Genomic DNA, 9,168 nt, shown 5'->3' with positions numbered 1-9,168 from the left:
TGCAAGACAGAGCAGAGCCTTGCCAGTAAGGAACATTGCACAGAATGAGCTCTTCCTATACTCCCCACTTCTCAGAGTGCAATTCTTTTAGGTTTCTCTAAAATGTCTGCAACATCCAATGCACGCACTGAGCAATGACCCAGTATTGAAATGCCTGCAGTGCACCTATGGGGTTATAAGTAGTGCTGGTCTCTTCATGTGCTGCCTCTGAGTCACATTTTGAGCCAAAACAGCCTGAAAGCTTTGTGGGAATTCACTGCCCTCCTCTGCACAGCTTTGGAAACCTCCGCTTGGCTGGGCTTGTCCTGATGGAGCCCGACAGCACCACGCAGTTGTTGCAGCTGCTGGAACACGTTCAATAACCCCAGAAATGGGAGCAAGCAAGCCTGGGAGCCCCACAGAGCTGGCCTTAAGTTTCCCATTCAGACCCAAGCACAACACTCACAAAATGCACTTTACCCACTTTACCCCACTTATCCTGTACCAGCTTTTACAGGACCAGATCCTGCATGGTGCCAAGGCTCCAACCCACAGCTCTGCAGGTTCCTGGCCATGCTGGAGGAGGTGCTGAGCCCCCAGGATCAGGCCCTGCCAAAAGACAGAGGGCAGCAGCGGTAGCACTAGCAACAGGGAGACAAAAGTCAATTGTTCGGCAACAATTCGGAGGGAGGGAGCCCTGAAGTCCTTCCAAGGCGCGTGATTTATGGCTTGCAATAATATGTTTTGGAGCACCACAACCCAGAGTGCTGTGCGGCCTGACCTGTAAAAATAAGTCTATTAACCCTAATCAATCTCCCATTATCCACCCTCGTCCGCAATTTAGCCAGCAAAGGAGTCGCCAAGGCCTCTCAACTCAGTCTGAACTAATCCCATTGTCTTTCCTAATCAGAGGCCATGAAAGAGGAGCGGCTTCGCCGCGGTGCAAAATTATCACTCGGTGTTTATGTAATAAAAAAAAATAAAATAAGGAAAGAAAAAAATAAAAAAAAAGCAGTGGGGGAAGGCTCTCCTCATCTCCCCCTCTTCTCTTTCATCTTTTAATGACAAAAATGGATTATTGTTTTCATCTGGAATTGTCAGGGCTAATTGAAGCCCGGGCTGTGGTCAGAATGGGGCTGGTGGGTATCAGTTCCCAGGGCACAGGCACAGCAGTAGGCAAACAGCCCCGACCAAACTTCCTCTTGTAATTAGTAAGAGCATTTATCTGGATTAAGTGCTCTATTACAGAAGCCAATTATGAAGTTCATCAGGGGTGGATGTGGCTGGGAAGGGGCTGGCTCAGCGCCTCAGCTCCATCCCAGCACCAATGGGGAGGGCAGCTACAGCCCCTGGGGGACAAAAGGACCTGGTGTGTCATTGTATGCCCAATGGGAATGGGTTCAGCCACAAATGGTGCTTGAACCCAGACCAGGAAAACCAGGAACACAAAGGATCCTTCCAAGTCTTTTTCTTTCCTTCCGACCCCTTTCCCCCACCCCAAATAAATACATTAATAAATAAGTGAACTGGAGGTCCTATCAAGCTGCAAATGCCTCAAACAGCAGTAAATCAGGAAACCCTGCAATGTCCCCTGTCGGGGGGCAATAAAAATGCGCTCTGTAGTGAAATATCCACTAAATCAATCCAGTGGCAAATTAATTTTCTTTTTGCTCTTTTACATTAATCAAAGGGGAAAAGACAAAGAGGAAATGTTATCTTGCCAGAACCGAAAACAATCCTCACAAAATTCCCCCCTTTCAGCATGAGTTAGAGCAGGAGGAAACACACCGGGAGATATTTCAGGATTAATGATTACATTTGTGAACAGATCAGCATTTCCCTGCATAATTAAATCTCTCAAACACCTCTCTTGTGAGCACAAAGATCCGTTGTCACCCCACAGTGCCACAGAGGAGCTCTGTGGCAGTGGGAGTTTCTCTCTCAAGGGCACAGAATCCCCATGTGGGCTGTGAGCAGAGGGAGGCAGTTCCCCAAACCCTCCACTTTGGCCCCTCCATGGAGCTGGGGATGAAACAGTTCCCAGCTCGAGGATGTTGGTGGATGGAGTTTATCACCGTTGTCGCTAGCATGGATTATTGCACAATGCAAAGGCTGGGGCGAAAGCAGCCAATGCACAGGTGCCCATGTACAGCAGATGAGCTTTTAAGTAGGAAGGATCCCAGCTAGGATGATGGGGGCAATACAGCAAATCTTGGTGTTGCACCCTCTCACAAAAAGGATGGAGCTTGAAGCAAGTCATCTGGGTTTCACAGTGCTTCCAAGGGCCCATTTCTCTGCAGCATCCTCTCAGTGAGATCAGGGCACACGGTGACCAGCTGGCATGAGAAACTGTGCCCATTAACAGAGTTGGGGCACAGGAACTCTCTGGGGTGACAGAAGAGGTGTATACCCACAAACCACCATCTAGAAATTTCAAGACCAGGTTGAATGGGCAACATGGTCTAGTACCAGATCTGGAGATTGGTGGCCATGCCTGTGGCAGGGTGTTGGAACTTTATGGTCCTTGGGTCCCTTCCAACCAAGCCATCCTATGATTCTATAATTCTGCGATCCTCGACCTTCCCATACTCTTAGATGCTTGCACACACACCCTTTGCTTTATACATAAAGGTGGGGAGGTGTGGGTAATCATATCTGCCTATGCCATGCGCTCAGTGTATGTCTTGAAAGAGGGGAAAGCACCAATGTGATTTCTAGGAGGGGTGTTGACAATGCTGTGTGTTATGGATTGGAGGCATCATTAGATTTATTTAATGAATTAGGATCCTGACGTGCTATTTACAGTATGTCTTTGGAGATAAAGCTGTAACTCATGGCCTGCCATGGGAAATTCGCCACACTGAAGCCTTGAGAAGAAAGCATTCATTTTTTTACGGTGTCTGTTGGGGAGGGAAATTAATGCTAAGAAGGCGGTGATAATTTGCTTCTTTATAGGACTGACTTATCACCCTGTCAGCACAGAGACGAAAACCCTGAGCCACGAACAAATCCACCTTTGCACCTGAAACTGGCTGGGGCGGCCACAGCAAGCTCCCATCACTTTGTGTCAGCTCTGCCGTTGCAGTAATTAATGCTGAAGGCTGGTGGATTTCACCTTGTCCTTTCACTCGCTGGCCATGCCTCCATTTGGCATTTCGGTATTCCGGGCTCCTTCTCCGGGCTCATAATTCACAAGCAAAGCCTTCCTGAGAACAGAAAGGGATCTGTTCTCCTCCCGACACACACGCACGGCTTCCCGGAGTTAATGCAAGCTTGGCTCATAGACGGGAGCCATGGATGCACCCCACGGACCTTGAGTTGCTGGCAGAAAAATAATTGCAAGAGCAACAGCTGTCTGAAAAGTGGGAGCACTGTGTCTTTGCATCAAATCTGTTATGCCTTATTATAAGGTTGTTTTCCTTAGCGTTATTTCTCCTGCAGTTTCTGGGAGGTGGAGTCCTCACCTGTGCTCTGCCTCTCCTTGCTCCATTTCTTACTGTCACTTCCCTCCACCGCATTCACTGATTTTTCTCTGATTGCTCCCAGATGTTGAAGAAAGGTCTTTTGTCCTGCAATTGCACCAGAGCCTGAGGGATGTGGAGTATGAGCTGGGGTGGTAGAGGAGGAGGTGGCTGTGGGCCACAATCTTCCTCAAGCTGAGCATCCCAACTGATGGGCTTTTGCATCACCTGAGAGTTTCTGGACTTCTACGCTGGGTTTTCAGCCTGGAAAGGTGTGCATTTATCTTGAACACAATAGACATACCTCTTTCCTCCAGAAGAAATGCAGTTGGTGTTAGTTCCTCTGAAACTTGTCGCTGCCATGCAAGGGTGAACCTGCTTCTTGCAGCCCCATCTCCATGCTGTGTCTGACCTGGAGTGCAGATGAGGACAAACCAGGGCCACTGTGTGCCAGGAGGCTGAGCTGGTAGTTCACAGTATCCTAGAATTATAGAATGGTTTGGGTTGGAAGGGATCTTTAAGATCATCTGTTTCCAACCCCCCTACTATAGGCATGGACACCTCCCTCTAGATCAGCTGTCAGGTTGTCCAGTGAGGTTGTGGATGCCCTCCCAGAGGTGTTCAAGGCCAGGCTGGATGGGGTTTGAGCATCTGCTCTAGAGGGAGGTGTCCTTGCATAAAGCAGGGGGTTGGAACTAAATGTTGTTAAAGACCCCTTCCAACCCAAACCATCCCATGATTCTCTGATAACAAAATACCCAGAGGGTTTCACACAGCAGAAGGACCATGTGGGATGAGGACAAGATGCCCGCACCCCCATACAGCACACATCCACCATTTCCCATGTCCCACACCACCCTGCCAGCTCAGCTGCTCACTGCTGCCTGGGATTTCCTTCCAGCTCCTGCAGCAAGTATAGCAGCCAGGTCAGTGGTCTGAGCGTTTTGGCTGATGGCAGCTTCAGGATCAGAGATGTTTTCCTTGCACAGGCAGAGAAGACAGCCCAGAAGTGTTGCTCTGCTTGTTTACCAGGGCTGTGGGAGCTGGGGCATCTCCCTATTGCTCTGCTGTTTCACATAACCACCTGCTCTGACAGATGAGCTCCAGCTTGTTCTAATGCCTGCTGATGACCTGAGATGCACTTTTTCCCCCATCTCCTAAAAGCTCATTCATAAAAAATGCAAATTTTTCTGATTGGTGCCAGTTGCAGCAAGCCAGGCAATGTTTAAGAAAAGGGCTGCTTTGGTATTTTCGAGTTGTGGCGTGCTTCACTCAGCACAACTTAATCTCAGACATTTTAGGTGGTTTTACAGCAAATCACTACACAAAAAATAAAGGTTTAAATCGTTTATTTTGATGAGTTTATAGGGATGAGTTTTTCTGAGTGTTCAAGGATTTGAATATTAAATGCCCATTTGGAACCGAAGTCCTTTGCAAACCCTTGGAAATTTTTGCAGGAAAAAAGAAACCTATCTCCCACCCAACCCTGGTAGCAACAGGCAGGATTTTTAAAATGCCCACTGGAGAAATGGCTGCCCACTGCTCACAGGTGGGGAAACTGCACTTTGTTCATCAATATTTGCAAAAAGCTCTGGTATCCCTTGATTCATGCAGCTCTGGATGGGTCATGGGTAATTATTTGTATAAAAAGAACCACAGGAACAACGTTGTTTAGCCCTGAAGTCACTGAAAAATGTCAGCAAGTTTGGCTGCTGTGGCGGTGCAGAATGAGTGTGAAAGCCAATTACACAGCCTGGATTCTCCACGAGCACTTCCAGCACTCCCATTTAGCTTTCAGTCGTTCTGAAGGAAGCCCAATGGTAAATCAGAAGCAGGCAGACTTCAAACACACCTTCAGCCAGCCAGCCAACAGAAAGCTGAGAGCTTCATTTGCATGGATGCTAACCACGACATGATTTCTGATGTGCAATCCTTTTCTCCATGCCGTACCTCTCAAAGGGCCTTGCTTTAGTGGGATTAGTGTACAGGAGAGGTACTTCATAGCAAAAACCCCATCTGCATAAACAGGCGTTGCCTCAAACACAAGAAACAACCCCCTGTGCCAGTGCTCTGCCCAGCCCTTATTCCAGCAACCAGCTCTCGCTGCTGCACGGCCCAGAGGGATTCCCATCTGTCCCAGCAGAAACTTGAGAAAAAAAGGAAGAAGCAGGTCAAGGTCTGGCCATCCTTCAGCAGCACGGCCCATTCATCATCGCTCCCTGCCTGGCTCAGCGTTCCTGCGCTCTATCTGATCGTCTTTCATGCTGCAGGAAATAAAGCATCTTCCAGAACAAGAAAACGGTGATGGGAGCGGTTATCTGGATGGTGAATGCTGCATCCATCCATCACAAAGATGGGAACAGGTCTGACACCGTGTCACGGAGCTGCTGGCTTCTGGAGGCTGCTCAGCACAGCTGTGGCACCGAGCACTGCGCGCTCTCAGGGTTTCCATGTGCTTTTCGTGCTCTGCCTGATCACTGATTTCTCTGTAATGCAGAGGGCAACACAGCCCTCAAGCTTGCATCCTCCGTTTTGCTGAGGGATTTTGAAAGCGTTTGCAAGTGCTACGAACTGTCACGACCTTCCTCAGAGCCAATACAGATTACAAGACAGGCTTCCAAACCACTCACTGCATGTAACCCACGTGATCCCTCTCCAACCTGCATTTCTTCCAATTGATAGCAAAGTTCTTTCCCCAGTGCCCAGGGCTGCCCCTGAAATGCACAGTTTGCTCAGTGCCAATGAAACAGCTCCCATGGAGTGGCAGATTGACTGGAAAATGGTCCAGGTTCAAAGAAACAACAGCCCTGAGCACTGCTGCAACAGAATAATTCATCTCAGGCACATTTTTCCTTGTCAGTGTAAATGTAATTATGTATGTGACATGGAGGGATAGCTCCCTGGATGGAGAAGCCAATCACAGTGAACTTGTGTCACCAAGGACAAGTTTTCCTGTGAAATTCCTGGTGCCTAATGAATCACTGAGTCATTAAGGTTGAGAAAGATCTCAAAGATCATCAAGTCCAACCATGCACCTACCTGCCCACTACCCACATCCCTAAGTACCACACCTACCTGTTCCTTAAACACCTCTGGGGACAGTGACCCCACCACCCTGGGCAGCCTGTGCCAATGCATTTCCACTCTTTCTGAGAAGTTCTTCCTAACATCCAGCCTGAAAGCTGAGCTGCTGGCTTTCTCCTAGTAAAGCCATTGCTACTATCTCATTCCCCTGCTTGTCTTCGTGTAACAGGAAAGTCTTTCCATCTCCAGACATCCAGCCTCCCTGACACACATTACAAGGGAGAATACTATTGTCAGTGGTTTCCAAAACTCTTAACAAAGGAAGAGTGCTTTCCATTTGAAAGCCTTTAGTGCTGCCATGCTCCTTGCAGCTCCTCATCACTCAAAAAAGTGGGGAGAAAAAAACCAGCACAGCAACAACATGTGATGGTAGCAGATCAATCTGCCTGCATTGAAGACATGGGATACAGAACTCTTGTATTTTGCTGTCTTTTTCAATCTAATACCCAAGATTTGGCTAAGACACAGAAAAAGCTTGGTGGGAAACCAAACAAAAAGGGCTTGTGTCCAACAGGGCAGTTGAGGGCTGCCCAATACTTTGGGCAAGGATCCAGATAGATTTCCAGCAAAGAAGCAAAAATCAGTCAGCACAAACACAAATTTTGCAGCACTGAATTCCCTAATTGGCAGCACTTCCCACGCTCACACAACGTTCCCTTTCGTTGCTTCCCATTGCTTTCTTCTACTCCCATCTCTGCAGAGGAAGAAGAGAGCACAGGGAACTCTCCCCTGAAACTGAGAGTTCAGGAGAGAAAATTAGAATCATAGAATGATAAAATAATGAATCAGAAAGGTTGGAAAAGACCGCTAAGATCATTGAGTCCAACCCCAGCCCCCTCCACCATGCCCACTGCCCACATCCTTCAGTGCCACATCTCCATGGTTTTGAACACCTCCAGGGACAGTGACCCCACACCTCCCTGGGCAGGCTTTGCAGAAGAAGTGTTTTGCATGTCAGGTTCCTGATGGGCACAGGGATGGCTCAGCCCTGCATAAACACCGTAGGAGCTGATGTACCAGTGTCCTGCCCCAACAGAGGTAAAAATAATGAATGCAGACAGCCTCCAATGGATATTTCCTGAAATTGCTGGAACTCACAGAAAGCTGGTGAGCATTTAGACGTTGGGAATTCCTCAGAAATTGACTCTTTGTTCTTACACAGCTTCTGCAGATTTCTGTGAGATTCTTCAGCCCCAGCCATTCCTAGGTCACTGCTGGAGCTGGCATGGCAGTGCCAGCACAGGGCTCAGCCCTCTCTGCAGCAGGTACCCATGGGGCATGTGTGCATCTGCCTGGAGGATCAAAGCCCAGGTGAGGAGCTCTGTGTTGCTGAAGCAGCCCTGCCAGCCAATGCTAACCACATGTGTGAATCCCAGCAAAAATGCTTATGACAATAACCTATTGACTGTAACTTGCTTCTCCAAATTCTGAATGCTTCTCTGTTGATTCATTCTGTTCCTGCAGCCTGCCCCCACAGCCCGGGCTCAAAGCCTCTCCTCGGGCTGCATTTTCTTTCACCAAGATCCCACCTACCTCGTTTCATTGTGTTCCTCCCTCCTGCTTTCTCCTGCTTTACAAGTGTCCATTCTTTTTGGGATTAAGGGATTCAGTGGGACACGCTTGCTCAAGGTGCAAACCAGGAATCATGAGAATTGCAGCTCTTCTCCTCTGTAACATTAAATTTCATCCTAAAACTTGGACATGTTGCCTATAACTTTTTTTTTTTTTTTTTTTTTTTTTTTTTTGCAGGCAGAAATTCTTTCTTGAGGCTCTACCCAGTCTTCTGTGGTTTGTGTCTAAGAAAAAACTCACCTGTTGCCCATCAGCTTCAAGAGAGACAAATTACTTCCGTGCACAATGCAGCTTCCAGATGGAAGACTGGAGGTACCAATGCTGTGTGCACATTATCAAGCTACAGAAGGGTGGGATTTCATTAGCAGAAGTGAAAGGAATTTACCTTTAAGACTTTCTAGCTTCCAAATCCATCAATATCCTCATGCATACATTGATTTTTAGGTATAAATAAAGAGGCCCAAACTTCTCCAGCCTGACATCTGATAGATGGTATTTTTCTATTAAATAGTGATATCCTTTAGGGAAGGACCCACAGCACGACATTATCACGTCCAGATTCTTTGGGCTGCAGGGGCAAAGTGAAGATTCAATTAGGGCACCCCTGCAGGTCTGGGAATACTTACTGCTGGTCTGCCACAGACCCCACTAATTGTCTTGTTTGTGCTGAAAAATGCATCTCCTCTGCTCATTAACACAACAACTACATCTTTCAGATCCCTAAGGGAGAACATGCAAGGAGCAAGAGCATCCAAAGCAATTGCATTCACCCTGGAGCATCCGAGTTGGGCAGCTCCTCCAAGCACCTGGTCAAAGCCCACTGAAGGAAATGAGGGCTTTCCTGGAGACTTCAAGACGTTCCAGGGTCCCACGTTATTCTGGTTTGGCAGGAAAGGACCAGAGCCCAGGATGCCTACACAGACCTGAGGACCTGAAATGCAGCCTGCATGCTTCAGAAGCACTTGGTAACAAAGATAAACCAATGTTACTCCTGCTGAGCAGCAGCCAACAAAGTGATCTGCCAAGGAAAGGCAAACTGAATGACAGTCCTTCAGGGGTAAAAGCTCTGACC

The sequence above is a fragment of the Phasianus colchicus genome, chromosome 20 (genome assembly GCF_987193195.1).
Source record: "Phasianus colchicus chromosome 20, bPhaCol1.hap1.1, whole genome shotgun sequence".
Classification (NCBI taxonomy): domain Eukaryota; kingdom Metazoa; phylum Chordata; class Aves; order Galliformes; family Phasianidae; genus Phasianus; species Phasianus colchicus.
Note: the sequence above shows the minus strand (reverse complement) of the source record.